Source organism: Staurois parvus, unplaced genomic scaffold, assembly GCF_062004578.1.
Source record: "Staurois parvus isolate SC_StPar_1 unplaced genomic scaffold, SC_StPar_1.0 ptg000237l, whole genome shotgun sequence".
Taxonomy (NCBI): domain Eukaryota; kingdom Metazoa; phylum Chordata; class Amphibia; order Anura; family Ranidae; genus Staurois; species Staurois parvus.
The window spans coordinates 4,660,156-4,684,331 of NW_028318033.1; the positions used below are offsets into that span (position 1 = coordinate 4,660,156).

At 41.2% G+C, this 24,176-nt stretch overlaps 1 protein-coding gene across 2 annotated transcripts in view; it reads left to right on the plus strand.

The window, feature by feature from the left end:
- Positions 1 to 24,176, plus strand: part of MIPOL1 (mirror-image polydactyly 1) — a 539,082-nt gene that overhangs the window by 46,086 nt on the left and 468,820 nt on the right. The window contains exon 2 of one of the 2 annotated variants that reach the window (XM_089680250.1): positions 19,916 to 20,013. The gene's annotated coding sequence lies outside the window, so the exon portion shown is untranslated. The remainder of the gene's footprint in view (positions 1 to 19,915; positions 20,014 to 24,176) is intronic. The other variant, XM_089680252.1, reaches the window with a different exon arrangement.

The window sequence follows — 24,176 nt, forward strand, 5'->3', positions numbered from 1 at the left end:
GGATTATTTGATCAATGCGCATTAAGATTGCGCTTCCGGTGAGTGGGCAGTCTTTCCATTTTGTCGAATGTCACCGGAGTACTACTGGTTCACACTGGGATATAGAAGTTTTTCATCTGTTAATAACCATTGGGGACTGTCCCTGTCACCTGATATGCATACTACCACCTTTGGCACTTTAACTTAGCTATATATTTAATTGCACTTTTACTGGACGATCGTATCACTTATACCAGAGTTTGTTTGTACTTATGGAAATACCTCATGTCATGTTTTTCTTATAACTTTTATTACTATTATTTGGATTCTTACTGTTTTAGCGCTGCACTTTTTTATTTACATTGTACATTGAGAAGGTTTGTGGTTCCTTTTTGGTGCACTAGCTGCTACTGTAAGCATTTGCTAAATTCTTATTGACTAATAGCTGTGCCATTGATCTTGATGGAAATATCAAAGGAGGGGCATGGTTGGGGGGGCATTTTTTTTTTTTTAGCTTAGTTTCGAAAAGATTGAGTTTGAGAAAGTGCTGTCGCATCCATATTGATGTGTTAGTTCAGAGGTCTCTAAACTTTTCAAAGAAAGGGCCAGTTTACTGTCCTTAGGACTTAAGGGGGTTGAATTGTGTCCAGTGAAATAGAAAATGTCTCGGGCCCAGCAACCATGAGAATAAACATTGCCTCAGAGTTAGTAGTCAGTTACATAGCGCCTGTGGTCAGTAGTAGGAGGGCTAGTGCCCCATGACTGGTATTACCGGGAGGAACAGTACCCCACGACTGGTATCAGTGGCAGGAATAGTGCCCCATCATTAATATTAGTGAGAAGAATAGTGTTGACATTTACTTGCATAAAACGTACATAGACCCAATTGGCTACCAGCACTAACATGTAAACATCAATAATGCATAGCAGCACTACCACTGATTACACACCATTGATGTTTACATCTTCCCCTGAGTCTTTTATGTGGTGGCTGATTCTAAATGACTGTGACCAGGACATCTCTCAGCAGGACTCCTAGTGAGGGGAAATCCATAGTTTGACGCTGTCATCTGAACAGGAAGTGAGGGGAGGTATTCCAACCTGGACACTTTGTGAGGTGACCGCTACAAAAAGTGCATTTAAAAAGTTTTTCCCCTCATTTTTGAGACATACTCTCATTTCCTTGGGTCTACAAAACAGAATGTCAAGTGAAATGGGGCAGGGATAGCAAAGGAAAAGAGGACATGAGGTTTAACCATTCCTTGATCTATCCATAATGTTTTTTTTTTTTTTTTTTTTTTTTTATATACTTTAATACCATAAAAATATATGACCATCAAAATATATGGTAGTAACAGATTTACAAAAGCAAAGTTTTTTTCTCGGCCCTTTGGATGTAGGTTGACTAAGTTATTCACCTTTGGTGTACCAACCTACTAATATGCTTTTCTTTTTTCTTTTTTTTTTACTGAAGTATTTATAGAGTCTTCTTGTTTATAATTGAGAGTTGCTGTAATTGGCTTTTAGTCAAATTTAATTTTACATTTTGTGTAAACTTTACAAGGATATAAACTGGTGTTTTATGTAGTATTATTATTTGTATTAAAATGATTTATTAAAAACTAAACATTTACCTGTGAATCCAGGTCTACCCCCCTAGCCTTCTGGAATCATTGATCCTTTTAGGCCTGATCTTTCAAACATGAGAAAACTCAAACATAAACCAATCTTTTACAAATCCTATACTTAGGAAATGACACGTTACCCCGTGGGTTCCCTTACTTTGGCATCCACACCGATCAGAAAATTGAAACATGCTTCGACAAACAGTTTATAATGTTTATTATAACTGTACTTATAACATTCATGTTTTTATAGTAGTCTTTGGACAATATACAGAAATAGTATTTCACTTCTTGTTAATTTATATGTGACTTTCTTTTAACTCTCCCTATGTTGGAAACTGTTTTTAACTTGCAGTGATACTTTTGACAACTTTTAAATGTAATTAATAAAATTAAACATTTACTATCACATACAGTGCCTTTCAAAAGTATTCATGCCCCTTGAAATTTTGTCATGTTACAACCAAAAACGTAAATGTTTTTTATTGGGACTTTGTGTGATAGGCCAATACAAAGTGGCACATAATTGTGAAGTGGAAGGAAAATTATAAATGGTTTTCAAAATTTTTTACAAATCAATATCTGAAAATTGTGGCATGCATTTGTATTCAGCCCCCTTTACTCTGATACCCCTAACTATAATTTAGTGGAACCAATTGCCTTCAGAAGTCACCTAATTTGTAAACAGAGTCCACCTGTGTGTAATTTAATCTCCCTATAAATACAGCTGTTCTGTGAAGTCCACAGAGGTTTGTTAGAGAACAATAGTTAACAAACAGCACCATGAAGGTCAAGGAACACACCAGACAGGTCCGGGATAAAGTTGTGGAGAAGCTTAAAGCGGTTAGGTTATAAAAAAAATCCCAATCTTTGAACATCTGCAAACCTACCAAAACCTGTCCGTCCGCCTAAACTGACAGGACGGGCAAGAAAGAAGAAGAGAAGCAGCCAAGAGGCCCATGTAACTCTGGAGGAGCTGCAGAGATCCACTGCTCAGGTGGGGGAATTAGTTGTGCGCTCCACAAATCTGTCCTTTATGGAAGAGTGGCAAGAAGAAAGCCATTGTTGAAAGAAAGCCATAAGAAGTCCCATTTACAGTTTGCGAGAAGCCATGAGACACAGCAAACGTGAAAGAAGGTGCTCTGATCATTTGAGACGAAAATTGAACTTTTTGGCCTAAAAGCAAAACGCTATGTGTGGTGGAAAACGAACACTGCACATCACCCTGAACACACCATCCCCACCGTGAAACATGGTGGTGGCAGCATCATGTTGTGGGGATGCTTTTCTTCAGCAGGGACAGGGAAGCTGGTCAGAGTTGATGGGAAGATGGATGGCGCCAAATACAGGGCAACCTTAGAAGAAAACCTGTTAGTCTGCAAAACACTTGAAAATATGGCAGAGGTTCACCTTCCAGAAGGACAACGACCCTAAACATACAGCCAGATCTACAATGGAATGGTTTAGATCAAAGCATATTCATGTGTTAGAATGGCCCAGTCAAAGTCCAGACCTAAATCCAATTGAGAATCTGTGGCAAGACTTGAAAATTGCTGTTCACAGACGCTCTCCATCCAATCTGACAGAGCTTGAGCTATTTTGCAAAGAAGAATGGGCAAAAATGTCCCTCTCTAGATGTGCAAAGCTGGTAGAGACATCCCTTAAAAGACTTGCAGCTGTAATTGCAGAGGAAAGTGGTTCTATAAAGTATTGACTCAGGGGGGGCTAAATACAATGCACCCCACACTTTTCAGATATTGTAAAAAGTTTTGAAAACCATTTATGATTTTCCTACCACTTCACAATTGTGTGCCACTTTGTTGGTCTATCACATAAAATCCCAATAAAATACATTTACGTTTTTAGTTGTAACATGATAAAATGTGGAAAAGTTCGAGGGGTATGAATACTTTTGTAATGCACTGTATATCCATGACAATTTGGGTGTTTTAATAAGATGCTATACGATACATGTTTGGGCAGCACAGTGGCAAAGTGGTTAGCACTGCCTCCTAGCAGCACTAGAGTCATCAATTCGGATCCCAACCACAGCGCTACCTGCCTGGGGTTTGCATGTTCTCCCTGTGCCTCTGGGTTTTCTCTGGCTACTCTGGTTTCCTCCCACGCTCCAGACATGCTGGTAAGTTAATTGGCTCCTGTATAAACTGGCACTAGTATGTATGAGTGTGAGTTAGGGACCTTAGAATGCAAGCTCCTTGAGGGCAGAGTCTGATCTGAATGCACAATTTTATATATATTACAAATACAGTGGGGCAAAAAAGTATTTAGTCAGCCACCAATTGTGCAAGTTCTTCCACTTAAAAAGATGAGAGAGGCCTGTGATTGGCATCATAGGTAGACCTCAACTATGAGAGACAAAATGAGAAAAATCCAGACAGACAATCACATTGGCTGATTTGGAAAGAATTTATTTGCAAATTATGGTGGAAAATAAGTATTTGGTCACCTACAAACAAGCAAGATTTCTGGCTCTCACAGACCTGTACCTTCTTTAAGAGGCTCCTCTGTGCTGCACTCATTACCTGTATCAATGGCACCTGTTTGTAATAACAATTTTTATTGATTTTCACATGAATATATATATATATATATATATATATATATATATATATATATATACACACACAAGAAGTAACACAAAAGAAGGAAAAAGCACATCGATGGTGAGGTCTGCATGGTTACAAACATATTAATGTCATATAGCTACAATGAGAACTGTACATTCGTAGAAAGGTGGGAGGAGGAGAAATTGTCCCATGGGTGCCAAATTGCCTCAAACACATTGGTCGAGCAGGCATGTATAGCAGTTAGCTACTCCATCCGTCTCACATCAGCAATAATTTTAAACAGAGTTGACATAGAAGGAGGTGTAGTGGACAGCCAAGACATAGGAATGCTTCTTCTGGCTGCAGTGAGAATATGTGTGGCGAGTTTCCTGGCCAGTCTGGGAAGACCTGGAAATGGCAGGCTCAATAAAAAATATATAGGCTCAAAAGGGAGAGAGGTATGCAATAATAATTGTAAAAAAGACAAAACCTGTTCCCGAAAATGGACAATGGATCCACAGGTCCAAAAAATATGGAAGAGGGAGCCAAAGTCTTTCCCACAACGCCAGCAAGCAGAAGAAGCATTCGGATTAAAAGCATGAATAAGCTTGGGGGTGTTTTGTACCACATCATCAGAATTTTGTATGTATTTTCTTTATAAACCACACAGACAGAAGATTTAGATGTGTTGTCCCAAATTTTCTTCCATTGCGTAAGACCAATGTCACATTGCAAAAATTGGGACCATTTGCGCATGTAATGGTGAGTGTCGTTAGAGAGGGGGGCAGCATCCATAAGAAGTTTATATATATATATATATTGGAACTTAAACCCTTTTGATGTGGACCTTGTATGCACAGACACTCGAAGGGAGTAGGTTTCCTAAGAGTCAGTGTGGGTGACATGGTGCTAAAAAAAATGGCGCATGTGGAGATTATATATATATATATATATATATATATATATATATATATATATATATATATATATATATATATATATATATATATATATATATATATATATATATATTGGGAGGGCAGGTGTTTTTTCTATGAGAATGGTTGCAGCTTCCGAGTAACAGGATGAATGGCACCTGTTTTGAATTTGCTATCAGTATAAAAGACACCTGTCCACAACCTCAAGCAGTCACACTCCAGACTCCACTATGGTGAAGACCAAAGAGCTGTCGAAGGACACCAGAAACAAAATTGTAGACCTGCACCAGGCTGGGAAGACTGAATCTGCAATAGGCAAGCAGCTTGGTGTGAACAAATCAACTGTGGGAGCAATAATTAGAAAATGGAAGACATACAAGACCACTGATAATCTCCCTCTATCTGAGGCTCCACGCAAGATCTCACCCTGTGGGGTCAAAATGATCACAAGAACAGTGAGCAAAAATCCCAGGACCACACGGGGGGACCTAGTGAATGACCTGCAGAGAGCTGGGACCAACGTAACAAAGGCTACCATCAGTAACACACTATGCCGCCAGGGACTCAGATCCTGCAGTGCCAGACGTGTCCCCCTGCTTAAGCCAGTACATGTCCGGGCCCGTCTGAAGTTTGCTAGAGAGCATTTGGATGTTCCAGAAGAGGATTGGGAGAATGTCATATGGTCAGATGAAACCAAAATACAGCTGTTTGGTAGAAACACAACTCGTCATGTTTGGAGGAGAGAGAATGCTGAGTTGCATCCAAAGAACACCATACCTACTGTGAAGCATGGGGGTGGCAACATCATGCTTTGGGGCGGTTTCTCCGCAAAGGGACCAGGAAAACTGATCTATGTACAGGACAGAATGAATGGGGCCATGTATCGTGAGATTTTGAGTGCAAACCTCCTTCCATCAGCAAGGGCATTGAAGATGAAACGTGGTTGGGTCTTCCAGCGTGACAATGATCCTAAACATACCTCCCGGGCAACGAAGGAGTGGCTTCGTAAGAAGCATTTCAAGGTCCTGGAGTGGCCTAGCCAGTCTCCAGATCTCAACCCCATAGAAAACCTTTGGAGGGAGTTGAAAGTCCGTGTTGCCCAGCGACCGCCCCAAAACATCACTGCTGTAGAGGAGATCTGCATGGAGGAATGGGCCAACATACCAGCAACAGTGTGTGCCAACCTTGTGAAGACTTACAGGAAACGTTTGACCTCTGTCATTGCCAACAAAGGATATATAACAAAGTATTGAGATGAACTTTTGATATTGACCAAATACTTATTTTCCACCATAATTTGCAAATAAATTCTTTCCAAATCAGCCAATGTGATTGTCTGGATTTTTTTTCTCATCTTGTCTCTCATAGTTGAGGTCTACCTATGATGCCAATTACAGTCCTCTCTCATCTTTATAAGTGGGAGAACTTGCACAATTGGTGGCTGACTAAATACTTTTTTGCCCCACTGTATATTTATATGTCAAGTAAGGTGTAAATTGATGGCGCTATATAAGTACCTGTAATAACTAAATAAAATGCTTGGAATGTATGCTTGGAAGCACCCTGCATCCTATCTTAGCAATGACAGAGGGAGGATCCTGGGATGGGGTATATCCTTCCTGTGTGTGACATTACATCTGGATGCCAATCAGGTTTATTTCAAACACTGCTATATAATGGGCCTGGTAGCTGCAAGTGGTGAAAGTCCATATGTAATATATTATTTTAACCTGATTAATAGAAATATATATATTTTTTGTTCCTGAACGTAGTGCTGGTGTTCAATATATTTTATATACATTAGATCCTTTTAAATGCTTGATTGTTTTGTCATTAAATGCTTTTTCCACGCTGATTATGGTTCTAATATTCACACTTTTTAGTAACTCTTTGCTTTCATGTTTTTATGTAATTTCTTTTCCCGTTCTGGCAAATTAAATTTCCTATTAACACCTATGATAGAGTTCTGATTGTCAAAACATTGTAAATGCCTTGTTTACTATGTGGCTTTACATAAGAAGCAGCAACTCTTACCCATACTGTACATAATGTCAGACGAAGGGACTAGTGTGCGTCATCTCATAGTAATGTATAATAGTGTTTTAATGTAGATTGATATATATATAAATATGCAGCCATCTAATTAAACCGTTCAGCCTGTACAATTAGCACTTTGCCCGGTAGCACGAAAATGGCTGTATTTTTCCTGGCTTCCTTATACTAGAGCTGGCTGTTACATCTGAAGGAAATGTTCAGAACCTGCCAATCATAATAGGCAAGTGTTGGTTATTTAGTGCTTTTTAAAGACATGAATAGATGGCTCTACCATGAGCTACTCATAACGGGTTTTTAGTTTTTTTCCCTCTTGTGTTTAGTTCTCTTTTGAGGACCAGAAATAGCTCCGAGAGTTTAGTTGGTGTGTGAAAGTAACTGAATATTTTTTACTGAAGGAAAAAAAGACTTTCAAATCATGTTGTTTTAAAGGACATAATTCAAGACAAAGATTTTCAGTAAACTGTGAGGTTTGACAATTTGTTTCCTGGTATGACCGTGACGTAGCACTATGGTGAATCACACAGCCATTTGCACTTGAGTGTGTCCTGACATGTTCTTTCTTGAACTCGACTGGGTCGCAGACCAGTTGACTCAGTCATTATGGAGTAATAGAAGAAATAACACGTGTGTGCGTTGCTCTGTTGGCGGAAAATGAATGATGGGAATCTACAGCAGTTGATTAACGCAACTCATCAAAATTTGCATGAAGACTGACAAAAGTGCAAGTGAAATTTTAGCTCTGTTACAACAGGTTTATGGTGAACATTCCGTGAAGAAATCAAGTGTTTTTAAATGGCAAAGGCAGTTTAACAGGTTCCCTGCCGCCCTATAGCAGAACTGCTACAGGGTGGCAGGGCTGTGCAAAACTTTGTATATATACATGATTTTGCATTTCCAAGTAGGGGGCGCATGCGTGCCATTGGCGGCTACAGATGTCAATCACCGGGTCCCAGACAGAGATTCCCCACCGGCACCCGATGATCACTGAGGAACAGTGAAAGGAGAAAGGTCTATGTGTAAACCACACAGATCTCTCCCTTGTCAGCACTGACATGCTTTGTATTGCTCTGCATAGCAGAGCAATACAAAGCAGCATGTTTCCCTAGTAAAACACACACACAACACATTTAACCCTGTGATTGCCCCAGATGTTAACCCCTTCATGCCTAGGGTCATAAGTACAGTGTCAGTGCTTTTTTTTATTAGCACTGATCACTGTATTACTGTCATTGGGATGTCAGTGGCAGTTAGTCAGTTCCCCCCCAGTGTCAGAATGCCCACCGCAGTCCCGCAATCCCGCTATAAGTTGCTGCCATTATTAATAAAAAAAAAAGAAAAAAATTACAGTATATATACCGCCATTTGTAGACGCTATAACTCTCACGTAACCCAATTACTTTACACGTATTGGGATTTTTTTCAGCAAAGATATGTAGCAAAATACATTTTGGCCTACATTTATGACAATTTTTTTTACTGGATATGTTTTATAGTAAAAAGTAAAATTTATAGTTTTTTGGGGGTTTTTTTCAAAATTGTTGGTCTTTTTTTGGTTATAGCGCAAAAACACAGAGGCGATCAAATATGACCAAAAGAAAGCGCTATATATATATATATATATATATATATATATATATATATATATATATATATATATATTTCATTTGTTGCAATTGTCAGTTAATGGCCAGTTAAAGTAACGCAGAGCTGTATCTCAAAAAATGGCCTGGAGAGGAAGGGGGGGTAAATCTTTTGGAGGGCAAGTGGTTAATCTGCAGTAACCCTCTGTCTAAACCCAGGCTTTCTAGTAAGCCTCTAACTATACTCCACAACTATGTATACTAGAGGGTGCTACACTGATATAGATGGTAGACGATGCTTTGGGATCCCAGCAGATGATACAGGTTACATTCTCAACTGTCCAGGTCTATGCATTATCCCTACAAGCCAAACTTCGTGTTGTGTCCTGTAGTCTGGACAGCAGTGTATATATAGAGTGCTTTATGAACAAGTTTCAGGCATTCATAGTACATTGCAATGGCGTTCTGACCTGGAAGTAGGAGAGGGTACCTGTCAAAACAAGGTACCCGCTCCCCCCCCCCCAAAAAAAAAGTGCCAAACAAATGTGGCAGTGGAGGGGGCAAGAATACAAACAAGCAGAACATCCTTGATGCAGATTTAATACGCACTAGACTGCATCTGGTGTGAATCAGTTCTTACAAAGGAAAGCATCTCAATTTCTGGCACACAGGTTTAACATTTGACCGCTTAAACTTTGGACACTGGTATCATAGGGGCAACTGCAGCTGTTATGATAGGACCATCCACTAATTGTAGAATTTTGTAAAGCTAAAAAAATCCCTGGCCAGTATAGTGGTACCTTTCTTTACAATGTGCAGGCCTTATATTCCAGTATGCCACATAGCAAGGCCCATTTCACATGGGCTGTTTTTCATCAGTCCAGTCACGTTTTTTCCAAGAAAACAACGGATCATTTCACATCAGTTTTTCATCAGATCACATTAGTTTTTCATAATTTTACATCGGTTTACACCTGTTTTTTGTCCATTTACATCCTTTTTTTTGTCTGTTTACATCCGTTTTTGTCCGTTTTTTTTACATCCCTTTTTTTTCTCCGTTTTTGTCCGCTTACATCCTTTTTTTTTTTTTTTGCAGAAGAAAAATAGGGTTTTCTTCCGTTCCAAAAAACGGATGTTAACGGATGCGGACATTAACAGATGTAAACAGATGATCATCCGTTTACATCCACTAGTGCATAGAAATACATGGGTGTCTGCTTTTCATCCATAAACGGACAGATGAAAAACGGACATACGTATGAAAGGGGCCTAAGGACATATCTGTAATTGAACACTTTCGTTATAGCAGAACAAACTACATTTCTCGTCAGCTTGTTTGGAGATTATTTTTGAACATAATAGCTTCATATTTGTGGGCTCTTACTACATGTGGGCATGGTGATGGGAACTATATGCTCCATCATATACTAAACCTGTACCTAAGGTAGTTTTCAGTGATGCTGTCTTGGCTACATCATATGCCATGTTTTGACATGGTATCAGTACATAGATTATATCCTTATTCTTTGAACTGCTTTATAGCAGGCTTAGAAAGGATAAAGTACGGGTGTCAAACTGGCGGCCCTCCAGATGTTGCCATCAGGCATTGCAAGATTGACAGTTACAAGCATGACTCCTAAAGACAGAGGCATGATGGGACTTGTAGTTTCGCAACAGCTGGAGGGCCGCCAGTTTGACACCCCTGGGATAAAGTAAAAAATGTTTTTGAAAAGGACATACCTAAGGGCAAGAGGGAACACCAAGAAAGAGCTTATTACTGACAAAATGCAAATCTTCTAGTTTGAGGAGATCCAGCTGTTAGGATAACTACTAGGTTTAGCCACCAATGTGTAGAAATTAGGCGTATTCTATCAAAACATCTTAAAATGATCCAGTATTAGCAATTTCTGGGGATTTTTTTGAGGAACTGTCCTTTTCATAAGAGCAAAGACTTTACATAGTGCAGAATCATTACAACAGCAGTAGGCAGATAATGGACCTTTAGCACTTTCATCTTCACCTGTTTGGCCGCTTGAATGGCCAGGTCATGATAATGTCTCTCCCACACATGCACACAGGATCACATCACCATGGTATAGACTGGGTTCTGTAAATGTGGTCTGTGCAGCTTAGATCACATTACCATTGACAGGCAGTCTCTTCTGTTATAAAACCCCTGCCTGTCAGCAGTTTTAAAAGTTAGACTCCAATACCACTTTAAAAAAAAAATTCTCTACTTTATTTCCTTCCTGATGTTCGTGGTTGCTATGGATAGTTGCATCAAGATTTGAAAATGAGTCCAGTGATTTTCTTTAAATGTTCTGACCTCAGTCACCATTTACACAGTGGGGTGAATTTACAAAAATGGGTTCATCAGAATCTGGTGCAGCTGTGCATGGTAGCCAATCCGCTTCTAACTTCAACTTGTTCAATTAAGCTTTGGCAATAAAACCTGGAAGCTGATTGGTTTTTATGCAGAAGTGAGCTTGATTTTGCACTCTCCAACTTTAGCAAGTAAACCCGTGTTCAACCTTTATATCGTAGTACCTTCCATGCCCCTTGTTTTGGCCTTTTTGGGGAAAGCATCTTCATTAATTGTTGGCCAGAGAACACTGATTTGTGGTTTGCATCGTAACCTCTGGAAGAACTACGTAAACTATTTGCTAGAAATCCCAGCTGTGTGAGCTCTGGGGAAGCCGTGCATGCCAGCGCCTGTTCTGCCGCCTTGGAAACCATATATCTCCCGCGCTTGAAAGCCAGGGAACCTTTTATGTTTAGGCAGATTAGCTATTTATATAAAATAAACATTATAAACAAAAGGCACTGCAATGTCTGACCGCTATATGACCTTAAAGAAACTTTTTCTCAGCTACACCCTGCAGTACTTCCCAGGTGCAGCAAATGATCCTTTCTACCTTGTGTGTGGTTCCCCGTGTGTGGCACTTGCCCTGTGGCACCTTCAGTACTTTTGCCCTGTGACTCTGCATGTGCTTGCCCTGTGAATCCCCACTTTCACTTGCTTTGGGGAAAGCCACATTTGCTGGCTTGTAATGTTTTCCTTTCATTTATCTATCCAGTTTTGTCCCTGTGCATTGTGTAGCTTCTGACAGATTTATACTGTATAATTTTGTGTGTGTGTGTACAAATACAGTGTGTATGTATATGTATGTGTGTGTATATGTATATATACACATATACATACATATATATATCCAAAGACATGCTGGTGGGTGAATTGGATCCTGTCTAAATTGTCCCTAGTATGTATGACTGTAAGCTAGGGACCTTAGATTGTACGCCCCTTGAGGGTTAGGGACTGATGTGAATGTATGTAAAGCACTGCGTAAATTCACGGCGCTATATAAGTGTGTGTGTGTGTGTGTGTGTGTGTGTGTGTGTGTGTGTGTGTGTGTGTGTACACACACACGAAAATAATTATTTGATCCCCTGCAGATTTTGCAAGTTTGGCCACTTACAGATAAATTAAGGGTTTATCATTTTTAACATAGGTGTAATTTATATGATAGAGACAGAATATCAACCACAAATCCAGAAAAAAAACAATACAAATGTTAAAAATAAAGTTGCATTTCAGTGAGTAAAATAAGTATTTGATCCCCTACCAACCAACAATTCTGGCTCTCACAGACTGGCTATGTGCTTATGTGGTACACAGATTAGTCCTGTCAATTTAAGAAGGTGCTCCTAATGACAACTCGTTATATGTATAAAAGACACCTGTCAACAGAATCTTTCATCCATTCAAACCTCACCATCACCATGGGCAAGACCAAAGAGCTGTCAAAGGACATCCAGGACAAGATTTTAGACCTGCACAAAGCTGGAATGGCCTATAAGACCATCAGCAAGAAGCTTGGTGAGAAGGAGACAACTGTTGGAGCGATTATTTGCAAATGGAAGAAATACAAAATAACCATCAAACGTCTGCAGCTCCATGCAAGATTTGGCCTCATGGGATAAGGATGATCATGAAAAAGTGGGGGATTAGCTCAGAACTACACGGGAGGAGCCTGTGAATGATCTCAAGGCAGTTGGGACCACAGTCACCAAACAAAAAAATTGGTAACACGATACGCCGACATGGATTGCAATCTTTCAGCGCCCGCAAAGTCCCCCTCAAGAAGGCACATGTACAGGCCTGTCTGAAGTTTGCCAATGAACATCTAAATGATTCAGAGAAGGAATAGGAGAAAATGCTGTGGTTAGACAAGACCAAAATTGAGTTCTTTAGCATTAACTTGACCCGCAATGCTTGGAGGGAGAAAAATGCTGCCTATGACCCTATGAACACCATCCCTACAGTCAAGCACGGAGGTGGAAACCTTATGCTTTGGGGCTGTTTCTCTGCTAAAGGTACAGGCAGACTTTGCATGCATTGAGGGGCCAATGAACAGGCCCATGTATTGTAAAATTTTGGATGAGAACCTTCTTCCCCCTGCCAGAACACTGAAGATGGATTGTGGATGGCTCTTCCAGCAGGACAGTAACCCAAAACATAAGGCAAGAAAGAAGTGGATCGAGAAGAAGCACATTAGGTCATGGAGTGTCCTAGCCAGTCTCCAAACCTTAATCCTATAGAAAATTTATGGAGGGAGCTGAAATTTCGAGTTGCCAAGCGACATCCATGAAACCTTAAGGATTTAAAGAAGATCTGTAAAGAAGAGTGGACTAAAATCCTTTCTGAGATGTGTGCAAACCTGGTAACCAACTACAAAAAAGTCTTACCTCTTTGCTGTCCAACAAGGGTTTCGCCATCAAGTCGTGTTTTGCTTGGGGATCAAATACTTATTTTACTCACTGAACTGCAACACAAGTCATAACATTTATATCATGTGGTTTTTTGTTTTTTTGTTTTTTATGGAATTTTGGTTAATATTCTGTCTCTGTCATTTAAAATACACTTATGATAAAAATGATAGACCCTTCATTTCTTTATAAGTGGGCAAACTTTTTCCACTGTATATATTGTAATGACAATTCTCATAGAGAAACAAAATTTCTCTGTAAAAAAAATTGCTTTATTAAAATAGTTCATGTGTTTAAAGCAAGCAGTTACAAAGGAATTCGGACAATGTGCATTTTAGAGTTGGGCTGCATTGATGTAACATGGGGGTAGGTTTTCATTACCTGCCAAATGCTCCTCAATAGCCAGGTCTGGAAGGCAATACTGAGCTGAATGTCTCAGGACACTTCTTTTTAAAGCAGAACGTTACCCAAAACAGTTTTGATAACTGCGTTTTTTTTTAACAAAAGAACATACATTCCACATTAATAATTATGCTATCAAATTAGTGTGCGCTGTAACTTGCCTCCAGCATTGCTCCAGTTTCTTCTTGCTGGAAGGTGCCATTTTTGTTAAAACCCAGAGTAGTCACTTGCTCATTGAGAACCCCCCTCCTTAGAATCAAAACCGATATGTCACTTTCTTAACATAAAAATATGTATATTTCCAGCCTTGGTATGCTTGGCTCCGATAGAGAGGCTGACAGAAGCTTTACAGCTGCCTTTTGAGGGAGAAAGGAGAGAATATCCGGGAGATGAGATAAACTACTTTACTTGTAAGGATGGCTGTACATTATACAATTTTCTTGTACAATTTTTCTTTACATTTACCAGAAACCATAAAATTAGAGGTCAAAACAAGGGTCATATTTATCGCAAGGCAAACAAGGCGTTTGCCTAGGGTGGCATTTTTCATGGGGGCGGCACTGCCCCCAGGCAGAAGTGACACACATGGCAGCCGATGACTGAGGATGGGGAGCAGGTGAGGCACAGCAGTGCAGGCTGCTGGAGGGTGTCTAACTCATTCCCAAATCAGAAGGAAGACCTTGGGCTTTCCACCCTCATGGCTCCCAGGGTAGCTGGCGGCTGTCATTCCTAAGGTGAGTGCTGGAAAATCTCTCTCTCTCTCCCTCCTCCCTCCCCCAGGTAAAGTACACCACTGGTCAACTGCATAGTTGAAGGTAAATCTAAAGGAAACTGTACATGAAAATTGTATAATGTGTGGCCAGCTTTAGTTGAACTCTTTTTTTTTTTTGTTTCCCTGGGAGCAGAGTTTTTTCTGTTACCTCTTTTCTTTTCTTTCGTCCTCCAAAATCAGTATTCCCTCATACAGTCTGTGTCACTCCTGTTGCTTTCTTCTCCATTCAGCAACAGTAAATCTCAAAGCTGTCAGCTGATCAGCCTCTAGTAGCTTTGACTTTAGGCACAGTGCTGAGAATAGAGAGCAACTGAGCATGTGTAGAGCAAGGTGAGACAGTGTTTTTTACAAGATTGTAAAAAAAAAAAAAAACTGCAAGCAGCAATCCAACCCCAGCCCCCCTTATACTTACCTGAGGCTGATCTCGATCCAGCGCTGTGCACAAGACCTAGAGATGTTGATAGACATACAGAGTACAGTTCAGGATTGAGCCTGCATGAGTGCCCCCATAGGTGACTTTCTATGAGGCCACTTGGAGGAGGCGGCCCAAGAAGAGGAGGATTGGAGCTTTGCACAAAGCAGGTAAAATCTTGTTTAAAGCAACTGTAAACCTATTTTTTTTTTAACTAGTATTAAACAGTATAGGCCCTTATTATTAATGTTTCACATCGCTATCCCTGCAGAAGTGGCCAGCCTGAAGTGGTCTACCAAGACTTAATTTTAAAGTTCCACTTTCAGCATTGTCTGCTAGGCTTTACCCCCATTTCCTGAGTCTTCCTTTTGGTCAGTGAATCTACCCGCCATATTAAAAAACCAATAGGGAGACTTGAGAGGCAGAAAAGGGTGGAACCAAATTCAACTTTAAAGTGAACTTTGTGATTTATATTTATAATCTTCCATTGGTCCAGCTTGGCGTCATGTAATATGCGGCGGGTCACTGAGAATGCTAAAAATGATTGTAGTAGTCTGTGCTACATATAGTGATAGCCCTGATCTTCCAGGTTCACCACTTGATTTATAGAACCCCTTGTATGTTTTCAATGAATGCAAAGACTGGGTATTCTTTGCAACGTGAAGCTTCAACTCATTTACTAAGCTCTGGAGCAAATTCCCTTGCAGAGTGCAACAACATTTGCAAAGTGCACCGTCTATTTGCCTTTAGTAAATCAACCTTAAAGCATTCTTTGATTGGATGAGATGGTGATTGTGATGTCACCTGCCCCTCTGCACCACTTAGTAAAATCAGAGAACACCTTGTATTCAATGAAAAAAAACCAAGGTGTTCTCTGAATTGCGACATCCCCAGTAGTCCCTCCAAAAGAGCAGATATAGATATTTATATCTAATTCCGGGAGTTCTTCTTTAAAGGTTATGCTGTGATATACCAATCATTGCAGCTACAGTTATTTCTGGTTCTGTTGCATCTGCATTTTTTCCATCCTATGTTTGAATTACTCAATTTGCTAACAGGCTCGCTTTAAAGGGTACTAAACCCACAACAGTAAAATAAGTCTGTATATGCCATAAAGCATGCTTGTTATGCTCACTGTAGAACCTATGGGGTTAATCTTCTGCATTGTGTTAAAAAGGCTGTTTGAGGACCGTGGAAGAAGGGGAGGATCAGAGAAGACAGGATCAATCAGTCTGCTGATAGTACAGAGCCCCAGGAGGCAATCTGCACATGCTCAGGTTGGTGTGTATTGCTAGAGTTTTTTGTTTTTGTTTTTTGAGAGGGTGCATGTGATCGGCACAAGTCCAATCAGCACTGTACAGACAGAGGGTCAGGGGTCATGCAGCCTCACAGTCAGTCAGAGGAGAATGAAAACTCCTACAAGCTTTAACCAGTGCTCTGCTGGACACTGATGAAATCAGAAGACTGCTCTAACTGCTGATGAGAAAAGGTATTTAGCAGTTTATATTTACTTAAATAATTGCATTTCCATGTTATGTGTAATTTGAGAGACTAGATATATTGAATGCAGGGTCCTGGATTTAGTAACACTTTAATTTTGTTTGTCTAAAAAAAAAAAATACAGTTCAGTATTTGTCAATTACTGCATTTTTACGAAACCGTTTATCTCTACCTGCAATACCAAGCACTTCCACTGTGTGTCATATGTAGTCCACTAGGACTAAAATCTTTCCATTTTTGCTGCATTCATAGTATATGATTCTTCTTTACTAATAACAGTGTACCATTCACACTAGTGCTTACCCAGTTGAGCTTGCTATCTAATGTCCCTGCCACAGTTACACAAACACACTCTAGGGCTAAAATAAAACCATTTTTTACCGGCTGGATATGCTGTTTTTAACTGTGATTGTACTTGATAAGTGTTAAAGCCTTTTGTGAATAATGAGTAAAGTACATGGAATTCCTACCAGTAACAGGAAAACATTTTTTGCTGGGTTACCTATTGAAACGTTTACCAACAGCAGTAAGTTCAGAATGAACAGGCTGCATACTTGGCTCGTATTTGTTCTGTTTGGCTGATATTTCTCTCCAGAGTCGGCAGTGTCTTCTGGTAGTCCCCTTTGATCTCTCATCCATGGTTGTGTTAATGTTTTATTGCTAATAGCAGGATTAATTGGGATAATAACCTGCTAACATCTAATGACATATGATGGAAACCCTAGGTGATATTCAAAGATAAATGTTTTTTTCTCATTGTGTTAATTAGGTAATATGAAAGATAAACCCAAGCTCAGGCTGCTTTTTATTAAACATTATTTTTGAATTAAAAAAAGACAGAGGCTATAGCAAGGTATGATATACAGTTGTGTGTGGTTCAATTACTAGGGAAGTGATAAGTACAGAATGGTGGAGCTGCTAGACATAGGATATGAAGGATAAGATACAGGTTTTCAGACCTGGAGACAGTTCTTCCAAGAGCCCCAATTAATACATTAACAAGAGTTAACAAAAATCTAGGCCTTTAGCAGGTAAGGCTGGCTATATGCTGATCAAAACTTGTCCATTACTGCAGGGTGAGGCCCAGTTTCAAACCGTGTGTAGTTGTTCCCAATCGACAGAAGTCGAAGGGACACGTTGGTGGCTGCAGGTGGCTTGAAGGTATTAGTTTTAGTATTGGAACATTTGCATGAGTGTAAGTGCTCATGCAAATGCTTAGTATCGGCACCAATACAGGTATCGGTATCAGAGCAATGCTATTTTTTTTTGTCAACTTTATTTAGGGACAGTTCACACCACAATATGGTGCAAGAAACCCACATTTCTGTGCAATTCCCAGTGTGAACCGGTCCTTAATTACTTTTTGGAAGTTTTTATACTGATATATTTTTTGCTAATTTGTTAGTTTTGTAAAATCTTTAATTTACAAATAAACTTTTATTTTTTACAGGAAGCCTCCATGATGTTCAGTTTGCAGAGCACACTTGTGTATTGCTTCTACAGACCACATTCAGACTGGCTTTTTCTACTAGTAAAGCAGGATTATGCCTACCTTCACTAAGTCATTTGGCTTGTAATCTGTTCTCCTGTTGTTCAGGGTTTTTTTTTTTTTTTTTAAAATAAAAGAATTGCCAAAGCTTTTTTGGCCATACTTCTCTTCTGGGTCACAGGAGTGCACTTACTTGTGCTCTCCCATGACCCAGAATCCACTGACAGCAGGCGAAGCTTGCTGCTGGCTGACGTCACAGACCCACTCCAGGCTCTAGAAGGATACAGACAATAATGTTGGGATCCACTCCGATGCCTGAACAGCACCTGCCTCAGCCTTCAGCGGCTGAGCCAACCTCTCCCGCCCCCTTTCCAGCTCGGCACTCCAGTGAGCGCTGAAGGGGTAGAGCAATGAGCCAGTGACTGTCCGTCACCGTTCTCTGCTCTAGGAAGACCAAGAACTGAGCAATCAGCAGTCATATGATTGCTTAGGTCTCGGTCTTAGAGTTTGAGGGAGACCGATGTAACGTCATAGCAATGCTGCAGCATGGAGGTCAGTATGAATGTTTATTTTTTTGTCAGAACCCCACACTTTTCCTTTAACAACATGATGTCAGGAATCAAGGAATGACCAGAAAGGTGTGGACTGACACAGGGAAACGCAGGTTTCAGGTATAGTATAATAATACAGTTTACTATTAGCCACCCAGATATATATATAAACGCACAGTGAACAAACCAACCTTCCACTAATCTTAGTAGGTGCAGGAACACAGGCGTAGTCAGGGCTGGAGAGGTGGAACGGTCAGGCCGGCCGTAGGGTTCTGTAATGAACGTTTGGTGGTACCTCTAGTGGTCCCCAGGACAGGATTCCCCAGGGCACGGAGTCTAAGTCCCAGTCTGCTTATTCATCAGGGCCCCTGATGGTGGGGATGGACTTGGAGCAGACAGGAACCAGGTCGCGGCCCCTGAGTACACCTGCTAGTGGTAGAGGGATCCGCCAGAGGTATGTGCAGGTACGGCTGGATCCGTGCAGGATGGATGGATGGCAGAGTAGTTAGCGTGGTAAGACGGGCCAAGTCAGCAACGTGCGGGCAGCAAGGTACCAAAGGAGCAGGCAGAGAATAGTCAAGGTCACAAGCCGGGTTCAGTAACTCACGGACAGCGCGGTACAGGGGATCAGGCAGAAGGATGGTCAGGCAAGCCAGGGGTTCAACAGGAGACGGTCAGCAGAGGTCAGAATCAAGCCGGGTCAGCAACGAAGCAGGAACACAGGATCCCAGGTACAGAGGCTCATGGGAAAACATACACCAAGGCCCAGAGCACAGGCCTGGTCATGGCTTAAATACACCTTTCTGCAACCAGCCCCAGGTTTGGCTGATTGTGAGCTTCTGGCTGCTAAGAGCACCCGCTGGTCAGCTCTGGTACTGCAGCCCACACGGCAGGTGAGTCCCACCACCAGTGCTGAGTCCATTCCTGACACATAGACTATCAAGATTTCTGTATATAGTAAACCAGTAACCATAATTGCTTGTCTTGAAATAGTCACCTGCCAGCTGAAAGCCGTAAATGTGAAACATATGATTGCAACATTTATTACTTTTTAATTCTATTTTTTAGTTATGAATACAAAATTTAAAATTTTATAAAGGAAATGAACACCTTTTCTGTAAACTCTCACCCAGAACTGAAAAGGAGGTACACTGTTATCTAACAAATGCCTAATGTTTTTACTCAATGTTTGTATATGGGCACGCATTTTTTTTATTTTTTTTTTGTAAAATACGCAGACAGTTCTGTATTGTCTTATCTCTTGTGTTTACCTTTTAGGCAGCGTTCCAGTTGTTGCAACAGAAAGGTACGACAGCATTTCTTCAGAGGAAATTGGCCTTGCTGTATAGTGCGGGCACTGAACAATTCATTTTATGGTGAGCTTGTCATATACAATAATTGCATACATAGTGATATGAGGTGGATATGTTTTTTAGATCACATATGTTAGACACAAGGCCGTGGGCCTAATCCAGCCCTCCAGGCCATTTCATGTGACTCTCACACCTCTCCTGTAGCTATGGCACCCCCCCCCCCCGTCTCAGCAGTCGACAGCAGAGAGGACAACAGAACTCCTCTGTCAGATCCTCTGCTTCTCCGTGCAGCTGCGGAGAGGCTCATATTTGCACCCTAAATAAAATGGATGAATGCCATCATATCAAGGCATGTGACCATATAACAAGCTCTCAGACTCCCCAAAATTAAGGTGTGGGTGTATACCTAAAAAGTTGCATGAAAAGAACACAAAGCAGCTGCAAATAGCAGACTGCTAAAGTAGATAATGACAGACCCAGACAGAGTAGCTTCACATATAAAAATATTATTTCTTAATGGACATAATAAAAATAGGTGATATCTTCAAACAGTGAATCCTGACACAATCACCTAAACACCATAAAAAAAACAAAAACAATCCGGATTGTAAAGCGCCAATGGTGTCTATTCAGACATGAGTGTGATACAGTAACTGATGATGAATGTTCCCAATTGGGAGCACCTGTGGGCAATAATCGTAATCCCCTCCGAAGATAATTAATAAAAGGTATACTGAATCAAGTATGGCATGAAGGCAAAGTTCTGTACACAGAATATGATATGTTATCCAGATGATTGCTTGAGATAGTAATAAGGCTAACATGCCGCTCCAACCAATCATGCAAGCAGTACGTGTGATGTCAAGGGCCGATATTAGCAGATAGGAAGACTGTACCAATCCTCTTCCTCTCCTATCACTGATAGAGTGTGAATAAGACAGTATATGTGTCCTATAGAGATATCTCACACACCTACTGCTACCATATAGTAAAGATTGTCAACAGTTCAGCCTCTCTTTGGTCCTTCCTTGTTAAATGGCTCCGTGAGCTATGCGATCGGCATTCCATCCATTCCAATAGTCATACATTGTCCATGCCACTGAACAAAGTGTATAATCATTTCCAGCTTATAGAAGACTTTCCCGGGGTTAATTGAGTTGCCTGGCATCATAAAGCTGTCCACAAAATGTGTGGTATATAGACCTCATGGAGTGCTATTTCCGGGTGTGATGACGTCATTTTGTTGACGTGTTTCGCCCGCCAATCATTGTGGACTTCTTCAGAACAAGGAGGGGTCAGTTTCCAGCTGCTTAAATACCCTAATTTCAATAGAATAGCACCCCGCAGTGTCATGATGTCATCTAAATACCTAACTTGGGCCCCTGTCCATTTTTCAGGCGGGAATGATTGGACCCTCCAGTCTGCTCTATGGAGCGGCAGATGTAAACAGATATGCTTCCATTTACAGCCACCAACATCTGATCCTAACAACTAAAAACAGATCGTATGGCAGTCAGGTGTAAACAGACAGGCGGTTCAGTTACATCTGACCACCCATAGAGGAGAGGGGGCTGTGTCTGTGACCGCTGTGCATAAGCGGAGCAGATACGGATCAGCTATCCGCATGCTTAGCAGGCAGATCCCCCGCTATGCAAGTGAACTCTAACGGAGCCCACGCCATGTGGAAAGGGCCTTATTCACCATATACAGTCTGTATGTATGGTTTACCTGTCACATCTTAATATATGGTTTACTCATTTTGGCTAAATCTATGGTTTACTTTTTGTTTCTACATGACTGGCACACCCATCAAATCTCATTATTTGGTTTACTGTACAAGTCTACTGCATGAATTACCCATTGTTCCTACAGGCCTAGTGTACCTAAGGTATCTAAATGCCTGGTGTGCTTTTTTTGCAATATACAGTTTATGCATCATCTCTAAGTGTCTTTTGTGTATTAATTTACTCTATGTAATGGTATGGTCATATGAAGCACAGCTCCTGTCATGCATTTCATACTATACGACAACCTCCAACCTGGTTGGATTGAGTATATATTTACCGTATTTGCCGGCGTATAAGACGACTTTTTACCCCTTAAAAATCTTCTCAAAAGTCGGGGTCGTCTTATACGCCGGTATAACATGACATGACACTTTTTAGGGGGGCGGCGCGGTGCCGCCGCCGCCCCCCCCCCTTCCCCTAACGGAAGGGACACTAAGTACAGGGGTGGGCAGGGGCTATTTCTTACCTGGTTCCGGTCCCACGACGATCCGGTCCAGGAAGCGCGGCTGCGCCTTCAGTTCGGCCACTGGGTTCGCGCGGCTGCTCGGCTCCGCCTCCTCACCAGCGATTGGCCGCCAGAACTGTAGCTCAGGAAAGGCACACAGGCGGCCAATCACCGGCGAGAGGGTGGAGCCGAGCAGCCGCGCGAAAATCGAGTGCAGGACCAGCAGGTAAGTGGTCAGTGTAGAGGTGCTGCTGCAACCACATATGCTGGCTGCAGCAGCACCATACGAGAACAGAGTCAGCAAGTGTCAGTGGGAGGAATAGTGCCCCATCATTGGTGTCACTGATACCAATGATGGGGCACTATTCCTCCCACTGATACCAATGATGGGGCACTATTCCTCCCGCTGATACCTACAATGGGGCACTATTCCTCCCCCCCACTGACACCAACGATGGGGCACTATTCCTCCCCCCCACTGACACCAACGATGGGGCACTATTCCCCCCCCCCACTGACACCAACGATGGGGCACTATTCCACCCCCCACTGACACCAACGATGGGGCACTATTCCACCCCCACTGACACCAATGATGGGGCACTATTCCACCCCCACTGACACCAATGATGGGGCACTATTCCACCCCCCACTGACACCAACGATGGGGCACTATTCCACCCCCCACTGACACCAATGATGGGACACCATTCCTCCCACTGACACCAATGTTGGGACACTATTCCTCCTACTGACACCAATGATGGGGCACCATTCCCCCCACTGATACTAATGATGGGACACTATTCCCCCCACTGATACCAATGATGGGGCACTATTCCCCCCACTGATACCGATGATGGGGCACTATTCCTCCCACTGGTGTGCACTGGAAGAGGGGTAGTCTTATACGGCGAGTATAGCCCAAACACTACATTTTAGCAGGAAAAGTAGGGGGGTCGTCTTATACGCCCAGTCGTCTTATACGCCGGCAAATACGGTAATTTTTTTTTTCTGTACACTTTTGTATTCCTATTTCTATGTATCCGTCCTAAATGGGGAAAAAAAAAATAAATTTGAAACTTTGGGGAAAAAAAGCTCATACAAACCCCTAACAACCTTGAATTAAAAAGAGGCATTCTCGGTTTGATTTTAATCCATACTGGGATTATATGTCCTTTTTAAAAGGTCAGTCCACTCAAAAGCGATGTTTTAGATTGAGCCTTGTGGGTTGAATCAGCAAATATCCTTCCATATTGTGTTGGATACTCAAACAGCTAGAGTTCCTTGCCGTAATTCCCATATCTCTTCTTGCCAATTTGAGAGTTTTGGTGATTCCATCCATCTTTCCACAATACATCACTTCCTGTGGATTTCACACATTGACCTATATCATAAGATGTACAAAAGTGGCTATTATTCTAATCTGACATAGAACTAACCTATTCTACAAAGTTGCGAAAGAGTTTACAACAAGGTCACATGGCCGTTTGGTATCAACGTTTACCAAATGACCCCTGCCTTTCAGCAGCTAGCTTTGTTACAGTGGACATCTTGGTAAGTTTATAAGTCTACATACATAAATATACAGCGGGTAAAAGAAGTATTGAAAATGTCACCATTTTTCTCATAAATATATTTCTAAAGATGTGGTGAAAATTTAATGTAATTTCATAGCATGTCGGTGACAACCCATGAAATCCATACATACAAAGAAACCAAAACAAATAAATTCAGAAATTAAAGTATGTGTAATAAAATGGAATCACACAGGGAAAACGTCTTGAACATGCTTACTGAAATGAATACTTTTAATTTCTAATATTAATACTTCGTACAAAATCCTTTGTTGGTAATTACAGCTTTAAGATGCTTCCTGTATGGAGAAGCTAGTCACATGTATTGCTCAGGTGTGATTTTGGTCCATTCTTCCACACAGTCTTCTAATCTTGAAGGTTCCGTGGGCCTCTTCTATGAACTCTTGTCTTTTAGTT